The sequence below is a fragment of the Lontra canadensis genome, unplaced genomic scaffold (genome assembly GCF_010015895.1).
Source record: "Lontra canadensis isolate GAN:19392208 unplaced genomic scaffold, GSC_riverotter_1.0 scaffold194, whole genome shotgun sequence".
In the NCBI taxonomy this organism is placed as follows: Eukaryota; Metazoa; Chordata; class Mammalia; order Carnivora; family Mustelidae; genus Lontra; species Lontra canadensis.
Genome location: NW_022631188.1, coordinates 724975 through 745107, shown reverse-complemented (window position 1 = coordinate 745107; position 20133 = coordinate 724975). Strand labels below are relative to the sequence as shown.

General features: G+C 48.3%; 1 long non-coding RNA gene, 2 other non-coding genes and 1 pseudogene across 3 annotated transcripts; 1 reads left to right on the top strand and 3 right to left on the bottom strand.

Moving 5' to 3' along the window:
- Positions 1-3197: 3197 nt before the first annotated feature.
- Positions 3198-3269, top strand: TRNAQ-CUG. The gene has a single exon. It is a non-coding gene; the product is annotated as a tRNA-Gln (tRNA).
- A 304-nt stretch (positions 3270-3573) lies between these two features.
- TRNAL-CAA lies at positions 3574-3679 on the bottom strand. The gene is made up of 2 exons: positions 3642-3679; positions 3574-3619 (listed from the first exon to the last, which is right to left on the bottom strand). It is a non-coding gene; the product is annotated as a tRNA-Leu (tRNA).
- Positions 3680-14149: 10470 nt separating this feature from the next.
- On the bottom strand, positions 14150-19212 carry LOC116861249. Its single transcript, XR_004381454.1, has 3 exons — positions 19073-19212; positions 16457-16553; positions 14150-14177 (listed from the first exon to the last, which is right to left on the bottom strand). It is a non-coding gene; the product is annotated as an uncharacterized LOC116861249 (long non-coding RNA).
- LOC116861304 lies at positions 18363-18549 on the bottom strand (annotated as a pseudogene).
- Positions 19213-20133: the final 921 nt, after the last annotated feature.

Sequence of the window (20133 nt, the reverse complement as noted above, 5' to 3'; positions counted from 1 at the left end):
AGATGTTTTTGACGACTTTCCGCGAAAACGTCATTTCTCGCTCGCAGTTTGGACAGTTACCCACAGGCTCCGAGTACAGGCAGCGGCCTCTCTGCTGCACCCTGTTTTCCCCGGGGCCGCAGAGCGCAGCCGTGCACACCACCCCGAGTGCGCGGTGGGCGTTCAATCGACAAGAAGGTAGTGAGCAGCTACTGCTTGTGCTACCGACGCCCCCCATCCGCGTGTTTTCGCCCCCCAGAAGGATCCGACGTGTGTCAGACCCCCATTCAATACACTCATGGAATTTAGACGCTATTCGTTCGGCACCTTCCGTGGGCCGGGGGCTTTCTTAGACCCTGCAGACACAGCAGCACTTACTAATTACTCCATAAACGCCGGACGAAGGAACAGCGGTCGGTCCGCCCGAGTCCGCTGTCCTGGGCCTGCCCGCAGCCTTTGGTTTCACGCTCTGAACGTTCCTGGTGCGGACTGGAGCCGCGGCGACTGCGCGCACCGCCTCGCCTCCGCCGCGCTCATCCCGCGGACCAGAAGCGCCCGCCCCTCCGCGTCCCTGCGCGCGCGTGGGCTCCCCGTGTTCCCGCTCCAAGCACTTCCTGCGCCCTAGGTCTCAACTTGGAAGCGCCTTCCCCTGGAAGCCTCCCTTGATCTCCCCCTCCAGAATTACAACTAGTCTCTGAAGACGTCGAGAGGAACAACAGCAAGGTTTGGTGACAAGCATTAGACGCAGGACGCCTCAACGCGACGCGACTTCTACCGTCCAGAGTGCGCTTCGACTCTGAATACGAGCTCGATGATAGTGTTAGCAGAGCCAGCAGCGTAGGCGGATAGAGCACAGGGTGTAGAAGGACACACTTGTTCTGCTGGTTAACAGTGTCCAAGGACGGAAAAGGGGGAGATATAAGTTCGTTTTGCTAGAAAGAGTGCACATTTGTTTCATAAATCAAATGAGTGGATTCACGACTTTATAGGTGAATTTTTGAAAATCCCAGTCTCCTAGCAAAGGAGAAAAGCGGCGAGCTGGGGAGAGTGCAGCAGGCCTCAGCGCGCCGGCCTGTCCCCGGCAGGCTGTCCTCGTTTGCTCCCTGCCCTTCACTGGGTATCGCTGTCCGTATGTGCAGGCATGCTCCATTGTCGCTCTATCCCTCACGTGGCCTTTACTGTAACTTTTGGTAACTTTTGTGTAATTGCCTGCTTTCCCTCGTGCATCATAACCTTTCTCAGATACAGAACCACATTTCTCTGGCTTCCCGATATCGGGAAGACTGAAGAGATGTTTGTGCTAAATGCCAATGAATAAACATACCAAAGAACAGCTTTCTCATTTGTAGACTCCTGATTCTGCCATAATGACTCGCTCTTTCTGGATTCAGCTCTGCTACCAGGCGCCTGCAAGCCATTCATTCTTGCTTAGATTACCAGACAATAGACCGTTCCTGGCGTGTGGAGCCCAGGCATCTCTCCGCCCTCCCCACCGCTCCCTGGTGGGCTTCCTCTTTTTTCTTTTTTTTTCTTTTTTGCATTCACCATGCAGTATCTGTGAACCAACCCCCCAACCCCCCGCCCCCCGCCGGGCAATCCAAGGGAAAGGTGCAGCCTTTTGAATTCTGCCCTCCAAAATGAACCAACCCATGGCCGTCTGCCCCAGTTTCCAGGTCTTTACCCACTGTCCTTTCCTAGGGAATAAATGTGCTAAGGTTGAAAAAGCAGTCATTCCTACCCCTTCCCGCTTGCCCATCCTCAGAGAGGAGCTGAAAGCCTATAGTTAAAATACGGGACTTTTGATGTGCTGGTATCCTTTTAAAGCCAGCAGACATTTTTCTTACTCTTTAAGAAATAAGGTTCTGGCTCATGGGAATACAAAGGATGCCGCCTGTACTGGGGGAAGAAGAGTTGGTTCATTACTCAGACAGAAGATTAAATTAGAGCCTCTTCTAAGGCCAGGAGACCCGTGGCCATGGAATGCAGTTGTGTGTGTAAACACGTGGACTTCGGTCACCTGCCCGAAGTCTTCCAGTTCCACAGCTCCCCTCCCTCCTCCGTGTTTGCTGAGCCTCTGTTTTGTTACAGGCACCTTGCTGCATTGGAGATCCAGCAAAAGGATGAGTCACAAAAAATGATCCGGGATTCCTTAGCAATTCAGCCTTGGGAGACCACCAGAGCACAGTGAGAACAGAGGGTCAATGCTTAATACTCACATTGAGTGAAGGCTGATTGACACCCAAGTATTTCTTCCAGTCGTGCTGTATATACAATCTCTCTGTTGTGTGATGCTCTTACAGTTACTTGGTAAATAATCAAGTCGTCCCAATAAAGTTAAGATTTTGGAAAACCTAATGAGAATGCCTAGCACGAGGATGCCTTCTCTTGGCCGAGGACACCTATTTGTTTCCGAATGAACCCTGGAATGTCCGCCTGGGAGCTGGGACCTGGAAAGGACAAACCAAACCAAAACACAACACAACATGCAACAGTCACCCCGCTCAGCCTTGACCAATTCAGCCTATGGAGAGAAAGAGAAGTCCCAAAAGTTCATCGCTGGGCTCTTCCCCTGAATATTCCTGCGCTGATCCTTCTATGTCCCCAAGCAGCGTGCTCAAAGAAGCTTCTAGCGGTACCGGAGCTGCGGTGTCAGGAGGAACGAGGCGGGTCCGACGCTGGAGACATTTTGGAGCGGGACCACAGATTTTCCGATTCCGAGCCCATCGCCCTAGAGGCGTCTGCGGGACTTTGATGAGCAAGCTGTAGAAGGGAGATGCTGTACTTTTCTTTTCTCCCTTTTGAACGGTGAGATGAAAATGCAGTTTGCCTTTGCGCGAGTCAGAAATGAAGGCAAGATCAAAACCCCCAGACACCCTCCGGACCTGCGCCGCCCCGACATCGAGGGAAAGAAACCGGGAGTCAGGCGGGGTGAAAGCGGTCGGGAGGGCCCCCTCCCACCACTTGCTACCCACCTGCCACTCCTGTATTTGGCTGGTCCATCGCCTTGAGCCTGGGAAGTGCAGGGACGTTCCATCCCCCCGCCACCCCAAAATGCCCTCGTAGATGTAAAATAAATCAGTTAGGAAGAAGAGACAGTCGTTTAAAGTGGTGCTTCTTTTTCGGCTGTATTCTATACAGCGCTCATTTAAATTAAAAAAAAAAAAAAACACGAAGGAAGAGATCTCAGATGGACAGTGTAGACGTGTGTCACCAGGCGGGGTTCCATGGTGTAATGGTTAGCACTCTGGACTCTGAATCCAGCGATCCGAGTTCAAATCTCGGTGGAACCTTCCTGTTTGCGTCCTTTTTGCCTGACCTCTCCGCTTCTCTTTGGCCCGGCGGATATTTGATGGGCCGGGGCAGGACCCACGCGCGGGCCGCCACCTCTCCGGCCCTGGGTCCACGCGCGCCGGGGGACGGCGTGTGATGCACAAGCAGGGTACAGGGGTCGACGAGGGCCCTGGTCGACTGCAACCTAAAGGGGGGGAAGAAGGAGACCGACCTCTCCAAGGCCCACCGTTTGGGTCGCAAAAGGAAAAGCAGAGAGAAGCCGGGAGACACGCGGTTGAGACGAGAGGCGGGGGGAAAAAGGTGTGTCAGAAGTGGGATTCGAACCCACGCCTCCATGCGGAGACCAGAACCCTCTGTCGGAGGAAGCGGAGCTTGAGTCTGGCGCCTTAGACCACTCGGCCATCCTGACACCCGCGGGCGCAGTCCCCAAATGAGTAAACTCTGTCGTTGTTACGAACGAACACCCACTAGGAGCCGCTGGGACTTCCTGCCGCCTAGGGCGCATCTGAGAAGCGGAACGAACGGAATCACTTTCTCGGCAGATCCGGAAATCCGAGCGAACTGGCGAGGATTTGCTCTGGCGCAGGAGGCGATTCGGGATCCCACTGCCGCCCTCCGCCTTCACCGCCCCGCCGGACCCGGGGGCGCAGGAACTACCCTGGCTGGCCCTGGAGAGCTCCTGTGTCTCCCCGCGGGGCGGCTCGGGAAGGACGCGCGCAGCCCAGCCGGGAAATGGGCGAGCGGGTGTAGACTGGGAGGGCACAGGCGCGCGGGTGTAGACCGCAGAGGGGCGGAGCGAGCGGGCCGGGAGCGGCAGGTGGCTGCGCACTGGGCTGCGCGCGCGGGAATCCCGCGCGGTTGCAAGGGAACTTCGGGCCGAGTCCCGACCCCCCTCGCCGCGGATCCCGGAGCCCGAGGACAGGTCCGCCGGCTGGGTGTGCTTCCCGCGGAAGCCGGAGTCCGCGGGCGACCAAGGACACGCACCTTGAAGACCCCGCAACCACACGGTCTCCACGCGTCCTCAGGCGCTCCAGCCAAGACCTTGCCCCGCGCCCACAGTCCCAGAGCCGGCCTGCGGGTGCTTCAACCACGAACCACGAACAAAACTCATCAGATGCTTGTGAAAATGTTTCTAGGATAAAGACCAAAACTCACAGACAGGACCAGGGTAAAGAACTAAAGCGAAACAAACACATGCGGGAAACTGAATTGTATAAAATTAAAATTAAGTCCTCAGGTAAGAGAAGATACAGCATTCTTGGAACAAAGAGAGAAGGGGGAAATCTGAAAATTAATATTATGATGCAGAAATGTCTTTTTAATAATTTCAAAATAAGATTGCAGAAAGTTCCTTTGAAGTGTGGAGTGGAGATGGAAAGCAGGAGAGAGTCCAACAGAACATAAAATGGTGTTTGGTAGAAGGTGTGCCATCAAGCCACCGGGGTTTCCAAGGAGAGAAAAGGGGAAAATGAAGGAAAGGAGATAGAAACATGACACAAGATTATTTTCCAGAACCGAAGACCTTAAATCTCCAGGCGAACATAGGTCCATCAAACGCCCTGAGCCACGTGTGAGAAAAGCCCCACATCATGAAATATCGGAACCTCAGGGATAAAGTGAAGATTCTACACGTTTCCAGAGAGAAAAGAAAAACGTGGCACGCAAAGGGCTAGGATCAGGATGGCATCTTCTCCACAGCTGGAAGAGCAGGAAGTGGAGATCACGTCCACGAAAGAGAACCCCGCACGTGCGGGTTCAGAACCCAGCCTCGCGGCCAAAAAAGCGCGAGCGGGCCTTTCCGGTCTTGCAATGTTTCAAAAAATAATAAGAAGAAATAAGAAATTGCCTCCCATGTCCTCTTTCCCGGACACTTCTGAGGAACTGTTCCTCCAAACATGGAGTTCCATTAAGAAAGAAGATGTGAAAACTGGAATAGGGACGCAGGCGCGGACCCTCTCCAGGGAGCAGCAGGTGCGGGCCCGCAGCAGGGAGCAGGGATCGCAGCCCGAGCTTCAAGGGACAGGACGTTTCCCTGCGCTTGGCGGTAACATGGTCAGAAAGCTGCTGTCTAATTAGGAATAAACACTTAGAAAAGTAACCAAAGACAGAGGGGGCCAATTAGGTCTGGGAGGAACAAAGGCTGTCAGAGGGAGGAAAAGTAATTATGGTAGATCATGTAGCCCCGCTCTGCAAACTATTATGAAGTCATAAGGACGAGGACTCAACGCTGATTAAACTAAAAATGAAATACATATTTGAGAATTTATTTAATAAGTATTTCCTAAATTAATAAGGAAGTGAGTAAATAAATATATCCACAAAAAGCAATTCATGAAGAACATATGCTTAAATATGAAGGATTCTTATGGATATATTCTTATCATAAATATGCTTTCAAGAATATATGCTCTTTTACATCCCTCAATCTGTTCTTTCTCTGCTTGGCCAAGGACAAATGAAGTCTTCCCTAAAATGCCATTATTAAGACAAATAATGATCTTAATGGTCAATTATAACCTCACAGAAGTCTTTAAAAGCTGCTAAAACCACCCCCAATGTATATGAATTGATGTAAATTTTATAACCGGTTAAAAGAAACAAGTAAATTTGGTGAGCTGGTTTTCCATTAACACATCTACTTTCTGGTTTTAAGGACATAGTGCTAAAATGAAGTGAACAGACATATAAGCATTTGCAAATTTATGATCCAGCTTTTCATAAACTGGTGCTGGACCAGCTGGGAAAAAATGGACCTAGACCCCTATCTCACACCTGTTAAATAACAAAAATTCAACTGACTAAATTTTAAAGATCTTGTTGGCTTTGTTAATCAGCTCGTGAATTGGGCAGCACCCCATCTGGCAAGTAGAGGGTAGCTCCCAAGGGCTACAGAAAGGGGAAGGTTTTTAAAGGCAGGACAAGAAAGTCATCAACCGGAAAGAAGGATTATTTCAGGTTCAATCACCTTCATTTGGGGACGAAAGGGTTTAGTAGTTGGCGTAGAAAGGGTTTAGTAGGCGGATGACTTTTGGGGGATGAAGAGGGCCCATGTTACAGGTTAATGGGTACTGACCAGGAGATTCCCTGTTGACTGGTAAAAGCTTGCATTCCTGGGGGCTGAAACTGCAGTCCCCATAGGGATTAAGTCTTGGTTCATGACTTGGGGGCTTAACCTAAGTGGTGCCATTTTGGGATTGTGGTTTTCTTTTTAACATATTAAACACAAAAATGAACTCAAAATGGATCATACACCTAAGTAAAAAAGGGACAGTAAAGCTTCTAGAAGAAGGAGAATATCTGAATGAACTTGGGGTAGGCAAAGATTTCAAGAACAGCAGTAGTAACTAAAAAAAAAAAAAAAAAAGTTGATAAAGCAGAATTCATCAAAACTAAGGACTGCTCATCAAAAAAAGATCGTTAACAAAGTTAAAAGGGAAGGCATAAACGGGGGAAAATATTTGTTTTATATATATATGTATATATATATGTATATATATATAAAACAAATATACATATATATACATATATATATCTGGCAAGGGACTCGTGCCAAAGCACTCCTGTCAATCAACAAGAAAAAGACAAATACCTTAACTTTTTAGGGCAAGACTTGATCATGCACTTCCCTGAAGAGGCCATTCAAATGCTTCGTAACCCTATGAAAAGAGGCTCAAGACCATTAATTATCAGGGAACTATAAATTAGAACCACAGTGAGTTACTGTTACAAATCGACCTGAATGTCCAACTTAAAAAATAAAGCAAATATACCAAATGTTGGTGAGTACACAGAGCAATTAAAATTCCCATATATGACCACTGGAAATGTCAATTAGTACCATCCCTTTGGACTATTTTCGGCGCTTTCTAAAAAACTGAACATAAGCCATCTTTGATCCGTTGATTCTGCTCCTAGAAATGAGTGCATCTGTCCATCTACAGACATGTGTGAAATGTTCAGGGAAGTTTTATTCACAGCAGAACAGAATTCTTAAGACAGCACAATACCTATCAGTGGGAAAATGATCAAATAAATCATGATATATTCACATAGTGAATGCCTACAGCAGCAGAAATAAAAATTGAATTACTGCTATGGATAAGACTGTATCTTACAAATGTAATGGGTAAGAAAAGAAAAAAAAAAAAAAAAGGAAAAAAGGCCAGACACCAAAAAGTGTTTATTGTATGATTCTATTTATTTATTTTTAGTTTTTTAAAATTTTTTTAAAGATTTTTTTTTCTATTTACTTATTTGACAGACAGAGATCACAAGTAGAGAAGCAGACAGAAAGAGGAGGAAGCGGGCTCCCTGCTGAGCAGAGAGGGATGTGGGACTCGATCCCTGGACCGACCTGAGCCAAAGGCAGAGGAGAGGCCTTAACCCACTGAGCCCCCAAGGCACCCCATAGTTTTTTTTTTTAATTTTTGATATATAATTACACAATTATACTTATTAGTTTCAGGCGTACAATGTAATGACTCAGTATTTGTACACATCGCAAAACAGTCACCACTCTAAGAGGTGACATGATCTTCAGGCCCAGCGGACTCTGGTCCTTCCATCATTTCCTCCTTGCTTTCCAGGATGACACTCCCACCCCCCAGGGGTACAGTTCGTAACCACATGCTGATCTGCCTGATCACCCAAGGCCACTCCTTATTATAACTCTTTCAAACGGGTAACAAAGTACACCCCAACAAGGGCTCCCTGGGGTGACCCCTTCTCTCCGGGGGGCATCGACTGGTCAGTCAGAAGGCAGGTGCTCTCTGTTCACCTACAGCCTCCGTCAGGGAATGGCTGGAAGGATGGACCCAGAGGAGCCCCCCTGCCGTAGAGCAGTCACACAGTGTCATGGACTGAATTGTGTCTCCTCAAAATTCACATGCTGACGCTCTAACCCCCAGTGCAACCCTATTTGGAGACAAGGCCTTTATGGAGGTGGTTAAGGTGCAGCGAGGCCATGAGGGTGCAGCAAGTGTCCTGAGAAGAAGAGGAGGAGCTCCAGGAGCCAGTGCACAGGGGAAAGGCCCTGCAAGGACACACGGGGAGAGTCGCCGCCTGCACATCAAGGAGAGTGGCCTCAGGAGAAACTGACTCTGCAGACACCTTGATCTTGGACTTCTAGTTTCCAGAAAACAAATTGAACAAGTAAGTTTCTGCATGTGCAAACCACCCAGTCTGGTATTGTCAAGGCAGCCAGAGCAGACTAAGACACCTTCCCTGGTGGCTGGTGGCCCCAAGACACCACGGCAGAGGACGTCAGTCCTCCTCAGGCCGGCCCGGCATGGGGGTACCTCTCTGCCCTACTCTGTTCACAGGCCAGCCCAGACTCAAAAGGGTGGAATAGAACCAAACATCTTTTTCTTTTTTTTTTTTTTTTGGTAAAGATTTTATTTATTTATTTGAGAGAGAGAGAGAGAGCACGAGCACGGGAAAGGGGCGTGGGGAGAAGTAGACTCCCCACTGAGCGGAGAGCCTGGTGTGGACTCAGGACCAGGGACCAGGACCTAAGCTGAAAGCAGACACTTAACCAACTGAGCCCCCCAGGCATCCCGAGACCTCACATCTTTGCGGCACCGTGTGCACATGGGGAGGAGAGAAGCTGAGGGTGAGCACCCTGGGGGCCGCTGCTGTCACTGCCCCCACCCCGCCCCTGGAGGTTTGTGAGTTCCCGAGGGGCCGGCGTCTTGGCTGGGCTGTTCACCAGGCACTGTGCTCATATCAGTGTCTATGCAAAATGCTCCTGGCTGCTCTCCAGCTGAACGAGGGCTAACTGGAGGTTCGCCATACACGTCCCTCAACCTTTCTGTATGCTGGAAAATTTTTATAACATACATTTTGGTTACGATTGGTGGCTTAGTTATATGTCTTCTCTACTTGAATATAGAAACCATAAGGGCAAGGAACATGGCTTTGTTGTTTATCGTTGTACCCCAGGGGCTGTATTATGATGCGGGCTCAAGAAATATGTAATTAACCATGAAAAGAAATAAATAAAACTAACAAGAAAACAAAACTGAAAAATCCCAAAAAACTCTAACTTCTCAGGGACTTGCACAGACTTCTCCCTATTTCAAGAGTCCCTTTTCTTCCTTATGATTATCCTTTTGAATAAAGTCTCCGCTAAGTCCAGATTTGTTTTCATTAGACAAATGTTTCTGGATGAACATTACTTACAAAAGTTAAAATACTTAAGGTTAACTTCATTTATGCCACAAAAAAAAAAGTCTATACTAAAGAATTTCTGTACAGTCCCAATAAAATGTAAACAGGTAAAACTATGAGTTCCCATCATCTGTCAGCAAATCACAGCAAAATGTAACGCCTTCCATTACACGTACTCTTGCTTCTTTTGTTTCTGTATTTTGTCTTTTTTTCCCTTTTTATAAATAATAAAGTTTTTTTTAATTAAAAAAAATAATCCAAGGGGCGCCTGGGTGGCTCAGTGGGTTAAAGCCTCTGCCTTCAGCTCGGGTCATGATCCCAGGTCCTGGGATCGAGCTCCGCATCGGGCTCTCTGCTCAGCAGAGAGTCTGTTTCCTCCTATCTCTCTCTGCCTGGTTCTCTGCCTACTTGTGATCTCTGTCTGTCAAATAAATAAATAAAATCTTAAAAAAAAAAATTAAAAAAAAAATAATCCAAGTGCCTGTACTCAACAAAAATCCCCCAAACCCTTGCTGTCTAGAAGGACAGGTCAGGGGCACCTGGGTGGCTCCGGGTAAGCCGCAAAGGATTTGAGCACAAAGAGGGACAGTTTTAAGTTTTGGGGGAAAAAAATCTGAGGAGAGAGAATGACTTGACTTCTAGGCTTGTAACCCTCTGGTCTCTTGCCTAGCTCTCTAAAATCCCTCCCTCTTTATAACCCTTAAATTATCTGTACTGAACAGTGTTTGCTTGTAGTAAAATAAAACATATATTGTAGAAAAATGCAGCTTAGACTGTAGACGTCACTCGTCTCCTCCTCCCAGTTCTTCTGATACATCACACCCATTTTTAAAAACTTTATTTATTTTAGAGCGCGAGCGAGAGCAGGGGCTGCTAAGGAAGAAGGAGAGAGTATCCCAAGCAGACTCCACACTGATTGATCTCACGGCCCTGAGATCACCACCTGAGCCGAAACCAAGAGTTGGACGCTCAACCCACTGAGCCACCCCCGGCGCCCACAATGCATCACACCCTTACAGATTTGGGTTATATTCCTCTATGTATTTTTTTAGTGTGTACATTTGTACATTATTATCTTACAAAAAAATTCATTCTAGGGGCGCCTGGGTGGTTCAGTGGGTTGGGCCTCTGTCTTCGGCTCCGGTCAAGGTCTCAGGGTCCTGGGATCCAGCCCCGCATCGGGCTCTCTTCTCAGTGGGGAGCCTGCTTCCCCCTCTCTCTCTGCCTGCCTCTCTGCCTGCTTGTGATCTCTCTCTTTTTCTCTGTCAAATCAATCAATCAATCAATCTTCAAAAAGAGAGTCATTCTACACAAGGTGCTGCAACTTGCTTCTAACAAAATGGAATGTGGTGTCCTTTCACATCAGTACTGCATTCTTTTTTTTTTAATTTAATTTCTTTTCAACGTAACAGAATTCATTGTTTTTTGCACCACACCCAGTGCTCCATGCAATACATGCCCTCCATAATACCCACCACCAGACTCACCCAACCCCCACCCCCCACCCCTCCAAAACCCTCAGTTTGTTTCTCAAGAGTCCATAGTCTCTCATGGTTTACCTCCCCTTCCAATTTCCCTCAACTCCCTTCTCCTCTCCATCTCCCCATGTCCTCCGTGTTATTTGTTATGCTCCACAAATAAGTGAAGCCATATGATAATTGACTCTCACTGCTTGACTTATTTCACTCAGCATAATCTCTTCCAGTCCTGTCCATGTTGACACAAAAGTTGGGTATTCATCCCTTCTGATGGAGGCATCATACTCCATAGTGTATATGGACCACATCTTCCTTATCCATTCGTCTGTTGAAGGGCATCTTGGTTCTTTCCCCAGTTTGGTGACCATGGACATTGCTGCTATAAACACTGGGGTACAGATGAGCCTTCTTTTCACTACATCTGTATCTTTGGGGTAAATACCCAGTAGTGCAATTGCAGGGTCATAGTGAAGCTCTATTTTTAATTTCTTAAGGAATCTCCACACTGTTCTCTAAATTGGCTGCACCAACTTGCATTCCCACCAACAGTGGAAGAGGGTTCCCCTTTCTCCACATCCTCTCCAACCCATGTTGTTTCCTGTCTTGCTAATTTTGGCCATTCTAACTGGTGTAAGGTGGTATCTCAATATGGTTTTAATTTGAATCTCCCTGATGGCTAGTTATGATGAACATTTTTTCATGTGTCTGATAGCCATTTGTGTGTCTTCATTGGAGAAGTGTCTGTTCATGTCTTCTGCCCATTTTTTGACATGATTATCTGTTTTGTGTGTGTTGAGTTTGAGAAGTTCTTTATAGATCCTGGATATCAACCTTTTGTCTGTACTGTCATTTGCAAATATCTTCTCCCATTCCGTGGGTTGCCTCTTTGTTTTGTTGACTATTTCCTTTATTGTGCAGAAGCTTTTGATCTTGATGAAGTCCCAAAAGTTCATTTTTGCTTTTGTTTCCTTTGCCTTTGGAGACATATCTTGAAAGAAGTTGCTGTGGCTGATATCAAAGAGGTGACTGCATATGTTCTCCTCTATGATTCTGATGGATTCCTGTCTCACGTTGAGGTCTTTTATCCATTTCGAGTTTATCTTTGTGTACAGTTACATACATTCTTTTTAATGACAGAATCACATTGTAGTGTGTACCATCACTTTTAAACTAACACATTTTTTTTAAACTAACACATTTTTGATGATTTCTTTCTTTGCTCTTTGTTCTTTTTAACTACTTTGGTTCTCCTTGTTTTTCTCACTAGAACCCCGCCCCCCAAAAAAAAGATTTGAATAGTAAGTAAACCTGAAAATAGCAAGATGGATGACGTCTTATAACAGAAATTTCCAGATGCTGAGGAATTGAGAGACTGTTATCTCAAAATGAAATACCTCGTTTCTTTTACTGTTAGAAGAAATTTCAGAGGTTGTTTGTAAATGGGCCAATATTTCTCAAAATCAAAAAGGCAATTTCTGATTCCTTTACTCAGGCAAAACCATTTTGACAGGTCAAAATTTAAAGCAGAGTACCCATTTTTCTGTGCAGAAAGGAGTGTCTTATATCCTTGAGAATTCATCTGTGTCTTTATTTTCTTTTAATTTGCCTTGGAGAATGAAGGCATGCACATGGCACAAAATTCAAAAAATACAAAGGGTCCACCAGCTTTTCACGCCAACGCAGAAATGTGGAAATGCCTCCAGATTCCTGAAGTCTGATCACTTCTTGGCAGGATTTTAAAATTGTGGACCTGGCAAGCCCCTCCCTCCACCCTGCTCTTTGCACCCCTCCCCCTGGCTACCCATCCATCCCTTCCAGATCAGCAAGATGGCAAAGGAAACGAGAGGCTGACGAGGGGCTGTAGGGTTCCTGACTTTGTCCCCTTCTGCGCACTGCCCCGAAATGCTCATCCGTCTGGGGTAAGATGAGCGAAGGAGGAGCAGGCTTTTTACCATCCCTGCACTGGAGACGGTTCTCATTTTGTTAGGAAGGTTTTCTCATCTTGCGTTCATGGTTTTTGTGCCATCAGGAACTGGGCCTTGGTTAATGACAGGTCTGGCCTTCATCTTCTCCAGAACGTGGTATTCCCCCCAGCACAGTGGTTTCTGTTATTCCGTGGGCCCTCCCAGCGCACATGACAGCTTGTGTGGCCCCCGTGACTCAGCCTGCATCGCGCACACACACCCGTCAGGCTGTCTTCCTGTGACGTTTGGCTCTGGGCTGAGGGAAGATGCTGGAAGATGAAGCAGACAAGGACGAGATGCGGAACAGGGCAGGATTGGCTCTGGTCATATTTCACCTACTATTTTGAGTGACATCAGGGACATGGGGCGAAGGGAAGAGGCAAAAGAAGGTGTTTCCTAGACACCGAAGTTAGGTCACAGATATTGCTGACTCAGGGCTTGTGACGGAAACTGCTAATACCCACGTTCACCTTCCTCCTTCTTTGCATAGGAGCCCCAGTGTTCATACTGGTTAGCAATATGTGCTCTGAAAGACTGCCCTTCCCGACGTCCTTTCGCAGGGGCCAAAGACATTTCAGGGAAAGTGGTTGTAGGTAATTACTTTCTGAATAGGATTTTCAAGACAGTGTGATGATTTGTCTAGCTTTATCTGGTGACGAGGGAGCAGGAGGCAAGCTGAGGACAAAGCAGAAGCTGACTCCCTGCGACCTCCCCCCACCCCCTACTCCTGGGTGGGACATTCCTCCAGGATCTCCCAGCCCTCTCAAAGTCTCAAACGTAATGCCTTGCTAGAGGGGAAAACAACCTTCACTTGACAATGGCAAGGCCTCTGGTATCTTTCAGGTCCTCTTTAGCATATGAAAGTTCTTTCAAACCCTCCCTTTTCCTTACCTCCCCCAACCCCATAAGTCTATAATCAGCCGCCCCCCCACAACCCCAGGCAGCAGCTCTTTCTGCCCACAGGCCCCGGCCCCGTGCCTTAATAAACCACTGTTTTGCACCAAAGATGCCTCCACAGTTCCTTCTTGGTCATGGGCTCCAGACTCTACCCTGCTGAACCTCACCTGTATTCCAAAACCACATCAATGTGGTATGATGTTGGGGGTCTGGCAACCACAGTCAAGAAAGATTTCTTAAGATATTTTCAGTACAGGGACACCTGGGTGGCTCAGTGGGTTAAGCCGCTGCCTTCGGCTCAGGTCATGATCTCAGGGTCCCGGGATTGAGTCCCGCGTCAGGCTCTCTGAGCCTGCTTCCCCCTCTCTCTCTGCCTGCCTCTGTCTACTGTGATCTCTCTCTGTCAAATAAATAAATAAAATCTTTTTTAAAAAAGAGAGAGATTTTCAGTACAAGAAAGATGGTTTTATTAGAGCGTGGGTGATGGGGTCGATCCCGCTCAGTTTAGTGCCTTGGGGATGAAGGGTCCCAGGAGGGAGGGGTCAAGAGTGTCAAATGTCCCCAAACCATTAAGATAAAGACTGCAAAGTGTCCTCTGGATTTAGCTAAGACTAGTAGAAATTACAGGTACCCTTAGGGTAGCTGGATTGAGTAGAGGGAGTAGGTAGGAATCAATTTTGAAATAAAATATTTGAGGGGCACCTGGGTGAGCATCTGACTCTTGGTTTTGGCTCAGGTCATGGTTTCAGGGTTATGGGATCAAGTCCCACCTCAGGCTTCATGCTCCGCATAGAATCTGCTTGAGATTCTCTCTCCCTGGCCCTCTGCCCCTCCCCCTGCTTGTGCACATTCTCTCTATATAAAATAAATACATAAATCTTTAAAATGAAATAAAATATTTTATTAATATAATACTTGTATTTTCAATCAAAAGCACAATGAGATACCACCTCACACCAGTCAGAATGGCTAAAACTAACAACTCAGGAGAAACAACAGATGTTGGTGAAGATGTGAACAGGAACCCTTCTACACTGTTGGTGGGAATGCAAGCTGGTGCAGCCACTCTGGAAAACAGCATGGAGGTTCCTCAAGATGTTAAAAATAGAGCTACCCTATGACCCAGCAATTGCACTACTGGGCATTTATCCAAAGATACAAACGTAGTGATCCAAAGGGGCACGTGCACCCGAATGTTCATAGCAGCAATGTCCACAATAGCCACACTATGGAAAGAACCTAGATGTCCACCTACAGATGAAGGGATAAAGAAGATGTGGTACACACACACACACACACACACGCACACGCACGCGCACATACATAGTAGAGTATTACTCAGCCATCAAAAAATGAAATCCTGCCATTTGCAATGATGTGGATGGAACTAGAGGGTTTTATGCTAAGAGAAATAAGTCAGTCAGAGAAAAACAATTACCATATGATCTCACTCACGTAGAATTTCAGAAGCAAAACAGAGGAGCATAAGGGAAGAGAGGGGAAAATAATACAAGATGAAATCAGAGAAGGAGACAAACCATAAGGGACTCTTTTATTTTTTAATATATAAATTCATTCTTTTTTTTTAAAGATTTTATTTATTTATTTGACACAGAGAGAAAGAGAGAGAACACAAGCAGGGGGAGCAGCAGAGGGAGAGAGAAGAATGCTCCCCACAGAGGAGGAGGAACCCAATGTGGGACTTGATCCCGGGACCCTGGGATCATGACCTGAGCCAAAGGCAGTTTCTTAACCAACTGAGCCACCCAGGAGCCCCCATAAGAGACTCTTAATCACAGGAAACGAACAGGCTGCGGGAGGAGAGGTGAGTGGCGGTAATCAGGGATGGACATTGCAGAGGGCGCGTGATGCAGTGGGCACTGGGTTTTATGCTGTGAGGGCCTGTTTAGCCAGAGCCGCTCCACCCTGGCCCTGCCCGCCCCCCTCAGGGGACTCACTTAAAAACTAGTCCCGGAAACCAGTCCCAGGTAACAGAGCCCAAATACAAGGGTGGGTCAGGCAGGGTGGAGGTAGCCAATCAGTAGCGGCGCATACTGTCTCCCTAGCTACCAAGGAGTATGGGCCCCGCCCTTTGGGTGCCCTTTGGCCGCCAATTCTGACCAAAGTGATAGGCTACTTCAAATATCTACTATAGGGTAAATTCCAATTCAATTGGTCACTTATGTGTGACCTAGCAGGACTGTGCAGCTTTCTCTGTGTTACAGTCTCATTGGTCCCCTGTGCGTGGCCAGGCCCAACCACATGGCCTTTGCCCTTAAAAGCTAGTCTGTAAAGAAGAGAGGGGTCGCCTCTTTGCAAGGGACGGCCCTGGCAGGTCAGTTTGATTCTTGATGCTTGGCGCGAAATAAAGCTTTACTTCAACTTTGCTTTGTATCAGTCTCGCTCCTTTGACCATGGACCCAACAATATAAGACTGATGAATCAATGACCTCTACCTCTGAAAGTAATAGTAGACTATATATTAGTTAATTGAATATAAATTTTTAAAAATATGGAAAATTGTTTTTAAAAATAACTGTACTTTATTAGTTAGGTTTAGTTTTTTGTTGCATATGCAGACAAACCAAATAAGAGGCTTAAACAAGACACTGGCTTTAGTCCCACTCACATATACGAAGTCTGACGTAAGCCGTAGTGTATAAGGACCGGCTTATTTACCTTTCACTACACCATGCTAATTGGCTCCCGGCGCTCAAGACGGCTTCATGGTCCAGGGCAGCTGCCCAAGTTCCAACCATCCTGTGCACATTCTGGGCTGAATGAGAAGGAAGGACAGAGGTTCATCCCAGTGTTAGAGCTCACAGTTACTTTAGACTCTAACAGGATGCCTGGAGGCCAGCAAGGAGGAGGCCATGTCAGGCTGTGGGGAAGGTCAGAGGCAGGTCCAGGCAGCATCCAAGAGAAGCCGGATCCCATCAGACAGGCCCAAGATGGCGGCACCACGACAGGAAACCCTTGAGCAAGTGAGGAGGAAAAGGCATCGAATCCCTGCTTCCAAGAAATCCTTGCCCTAGTTAACAACTGTTGGTAGAAGACAGAAGGTGAACCCCACAGGCAGGCGGCTCGCTGGCTTGCACACTCCCTTGCCCTGTCCCTCTCCACCCCTGTAGCCCACTCCATCTCTCTGTTTCTTCCTCTCACATCTTGAGGTAATTTCACTGCTTTTTAAAAAAGATTTTATTTATTCATTTGCCAGAGAGACGGAGCACAAGCAGGCAGAGAGGGAGACAGAGGGAGAAGTAGACTCCCTGCTGATGGAGATGCCCGAGGCAGGACTCCATGCCAGCCCTGGGATCACGACCTGAGCGAAAGGCAGGTGCTCAGGTACTTTCACTTTAGTAAACTTCCCTGGTTGTGTCTCTCATCCACTATGTTGTGTGTCTGTCCTTGAATTCTGTCTCCTGATGAGACCAAGAACCTTTGGTGACGTTTTTGGGCCAGGCTGGATGGAGGCCTCAGGACCTGCGCGACAGATCATAAGCAGCCAGACACGGTTCCGCTGGTAGTGTTGCCTTCGTGAGCCTGGCTGAGTGCCGGCCACAAAGGGCAGTACCTTTGAGCTGAGTATATTGCCATCTGCAATAAAATTAAGGAAGGAGTGGAGATTGGCAATAAAATAGTGAACAGTCCTTTCTATGCTGTATTAAGGTTGAAAAGAACTTATTAAAACAAATATGTGTACCAGAAGTCCCAGGCTGGAGGCCAGGAGCTCGACCTCATCTGCACAGATGATTGTACAATTTTTAGTTTCCAACACTTAAAAGTCAATAGGTTTCATATAAAACTCCAGATTCTGGGAGGCCTGGGTGGCTCACTTGGTTAAGCTTCCAACTTGGTTTCGACTCAGGTTGTGGTCCCAGGGTCCCAGCATCATGCCAGCATCGGTGGCTGTGCGCAGCACGGAGTCAGCTTGTCCTTCTCCCTCTGCCCCCGCCCCCAGCTCATGCTCTCCCGGCAATCTAAAATAAATAAATAAACCTTTAAAAAAAGAAAAACCCTCCAGATTTCTGCTTTCTCTTGACTGAAAATCTGGCAGTATGCTGGGCCCAGGTTCTCAATGGCAATCTGTAGCGAGAGAAGTAGCTGCCTCTGGGGAGACACATCCGTCCTACCATGAGTCACTGTCCTCGTCTTTCTGTATTGGCCCCCGGTCTAGACTGCTCATTGCAGTTCCCCTCTTGCTTTTAACCAGCATTTATGTTTGCATGCTGGTCACTTTACAAATAGATAAATAATAATGATGACTTTCAGTGTGATTAGAGGGACTACAAATTGAGATCAGAGAGAGTCTGGAGGGGAGTCTTTGTTTCCACTTAAGCATCTGATACCAGTTTCCTTATTTATTTGTTTGTTTTTTACAATTTTATTTATTTGACAGAGAGAGACACGGCGAGAGAGGAAATACAAGCAGAGGGAATGGGAGAGGGAGAAGCAGGCTTCTCGCTGAGCAGGGGCCCCAATGAAGGGCTCAGGGCTCGATCCCAGGACCCTGGGATCATGACCTGAGCAAAAGGCAGTCGCTTAATGACTGAGCCACCTAGGCGCCCTATTTATTATTTTTTAACAGGGGAAAGAAAGAACACAGTCCCCAACTCCCACAAATTATGTGGTCGAGTTTCCCACATTTGGGGAAATCTCAGGCGTCAGCAAGATGTTGAACTACATGAAAACCAAAGACACTTCCTAATTTAAACATATGCCCTGATGGAGAACTTTGAGAGAGAGGTGAGTGTTCTATACAAGGTAATCAAAGTCCTCCCCCAGAAAATAAGTACTCAGAATCTGAGGTTCTATTTGAATGTGGGAGGCTGACTGGAAAGGAGAGAGGTCAGTGTGGTCATTTGTTTAGGCTATCCGCTCAGGAAGGAGCAGGACTGCTGAGCAGGCCTTGCAGAGGACTGTGGTGGGCACAGCCCAAGCCCCACCAGGCTGGGTTGGGATGATGGCTTCCTAGGAGGAGAGTGAAGGCGTTAGTTCATGCTGGAGGCCAGAAGTGCTAACCCCATGCTCATGGGTTTGAACAATGTCCTGGAGGCCCAAAAGGAGGCTATGAAGATTTCTGAGTGAGAAGGGAGAGAATGAAAGGGGCATTGTAGGAGTTTTCTAAGGATGATTCTCACCCCGGAGGTGAGAGGGTTAGAGGGAAAGACTTGCAATAGGGAAATGAGTGGACATGCTCACAGCCAGCCTGCTACCAACTCATCTAAACACACCTGCAAACTGACACCTGTTGAAATCATTCTGGCCAAGGTGTAATAATGGAAATGACAGTACCTAGAGGCAAGTTGAGAAATAAAGCAGGGCAAGGCTGTCTGGATTCAATGAAATCAAGAGGATGAAGTCAATACTGAGGAAACACCAAAGGAGACCCGGAAATGCCAAGGCCGGAACTGTGGGTAAATCTACTGGATCACTGGATCGTATTGGAGTCTCCTGCACTTCGGGAAGGAGCACGCGCGAGCTGGGTCCTATTCAATACCGCACGCACTGTGTGTTTTCTACGCTAATGGATGAACACCGGCTGGTTAAAAACCTCAAAGATGTGATGAGGTCTCCCTCCTTGTTGGGCTATAATGCTCATCCCGGTTTCTCGGGAGAAGAGACACCAGTTGGCTCCGGCACAATGGGAAGAACCCGAACAGGGCTTGTCTGACTCATTCTGTCTTGCAGAAATGTTGCCATCAGGTAATTAACTTTCTTTTTCGAAACAAAATTGCAAGGGCCTGCAAGTAGGGATGTTGAATGGTGCAACTCAGTTGGCTACTCCCCTCCTCCGGCCTCCTGGGAAGGCGAGGCATCTCCCGAGCCGCACCCACATCAAGCCCGCGCTCTGCGGCGCCGAAGCCTGGGCGCCCGGCAGGACACCCAACAAACGCCTCGGGGTCCAGGCCCAGGCCGCGGGAACTCGGCGCGGGGCCCGCAGCGCGCAGGTGGGGTTACCGCGTTCCGGGTTCCTGGCGGGGCGCCATTCGCTCCGGGTGGAACCGTGCGCCCCAGAGGCCGCTAAGGCGCGTCGCGAAAGGGGCCCGCGCCAAGCCCCGCCCCGGGGCCGCCCCTTCCGCTCGCTCCGGGATCCGCTCGGACGCGGCCACGTTGTCCTGCGCGCCCCGAGCGCCGGCTGCGCGAGTCCGGCCGGCGGCGCCCCTCGGCGGCCCCTCGCGCAGCCGCGGGGCTCGGCGGGGCCGCGCGACCCCCTAGGCCCGGTCGGCGGGGACACCGCGGCGCAGGGAGGCCCGAGCCACGCCGGGGACCCGCACGCGCGCGCGCGCCTGTGATCCGGGCCGGCAGGCGCCGCCCTCCGCCCGCCCGCCTCCCCGCGCCGCCCGGAAGCCGCG